The 1,758-nt window shown below is 26.2% G+C and overlaps 1 long non-coding RNA gene across 1 annotated transcript; it reads right to left on the bottom strand.

Annotated features, from left to right (window-relative positions):
• Nucleotides 1–1,173: 1,173 nt before the first annotated feature.
• Nucleotides 1,174–1,748, bottom strand: LOC116185411. The gene is made up of 2 exons (XR_004150255.1): nt 1,518–1,748; nt 1,174–1,423 (listed from the first exon to the last, which is right to left on the bottom strand). It is a non-coding gene; the product is annotated as an uncharacterized LOC116185411 (long non-coding RNA).
• Nucleotides 1,749–1,758: the final 10 nt, after the last annotated feature.

Genomic DNA, 1,758 nt, shown 5'->3' on the forward strand with positions numbered 1-1,758 from the left:
TTACGTGTTTTTACTAAAACTTACAAAGTGATTTTTTTTTACAGAATTTACATATTGTATAAAGTACACAACACATATTTTAGTGTTTCTGATATTTATACAAAAAGTATATATATATACATAGTATATATATATATTTTGCATTAAGTTAAAATATTATCTTTTTAAACAAATAAATAAAATTATTTTTTTTAATAATAATTTATTAATAAATTATATCAAGCTATCGAAATATATATATCGAACAATTAATATTTAAATTTAATGGTATAAGGATTATGTGAATAATTTCTTTTAAAAACATAAAACATATTGCATTGGTCTCGTATATTTACAGATTATTTATGATTTATAATCAATAATGTGTCGTACAATATATATATATATATCAACAAAATAATGTTTTAGTCATTCTTATAAAGCTAATAAAATCTAAAGGCTAAACAGTCAAGGTTGATCTAAAAGTTGGCTCCTCTCTCTGTACCGCGAACATTTTATTCGCCATTTTTTTTTCATGTTTGCTACCTAACAATAAATAAACAAACAAGTATAAATCTATACATTCCACGTGCCACGTGGGTATCGAGGGTAGGAGATGATAGTTAATATTTTGAACCACGATCGCAGTGAACACGATGTCGAGCAGTCTCTTTTCAGTCTCTATCTAAATGCTTCTTAATCATAATTGTCTGAATAAAAATAATTCAAGATCGTTTCCATGATATAGAATAAGGATATCTTTTTCTGCATATTTTTAAAAAATATTTTTTTAATAGTTTGTTGCTACATTAGAAAATAAAATTATTTTCTTTTCTTTTTAAATTTCTGCTAGAAAAAGTTACCTTTATAGAAAGCAACAATATTAAAGAGAAAATAGTTTTCGTTTCATCAATTAAAAATATACCTTCTCTCCGTTATTATTTGTAAAAAGTATCTTCAATTCTCGTTTAAAAATTGAAATATATATTTTCTACCTCTACTTTCTATTTTCCAGAAAAAAAAAAAAAAAATTCAAATATTCAAACATTTTTTATAAATTCGTTATTTAAAGCATATTTAACCGATAATTAAATTAATCACATCTATTACAATTCAAGATGAAATTTTTGAACAGAATTTTTACCTTTGTAAACTTCTTATCGATAATCGATAAAAAAATATATTACATTATTCCGAATCGTTTCGACGAAACGATGTTTTACCAGAAGAGCAGATACATATATATATATATATATTTGCTCATTTCTATCGAGCACCATTATGTTTCTTCATACACTCGTTAAGAATGTAGCATACATGGAACGTTGTTGAATTATTTAACGCGCTCGTTTGACTTTGCGTGATACAGAACGTTTCCTTCATCCATAAATCATGGAAAGTATGATTCGTTAGGAAAACAGAATGATATACGGCAACCTGTTAACTGCAAATCGGGAACATATAATCGGACATCGAATTGCATCATCTATTTTGGAGATACGCGCATTTAATAGTATACAATTCCGTTTATTGAAAACCTCGTCCCGTATCGATGTCGGGTTTCTTTCTTTTTTTTTTTTTTTTTTCTTTTTTCTTTTTTCCTTTTCTTATTCCAGTCGCAGCCGAGTTAATCGAATTCTCTTTGACAACGATCGTCTTTCTCGGTATTTGCCGGCTTCCACGCATTTGCGAGTTTCTCTACAATCGATGTTCTATTCACGCATTTTTAATCAATATATATATTATGTATATATATATATATATATATATATATATATA

The sequence above is a fragment of the Apis dorsata genome, unplaced genomic scaffold, assembly GCF_000469605.1.
Source record: "Apis dorsata unplaced genomic scaffold, Apis dorsata 1.3 scaffold_170, whole genome shotgun sequence".
NCBI lineage: Eukaryota > Metazoa > Arthropoda > Insecta > Hymenoptera > Apidae > Apis > Apis dorsata.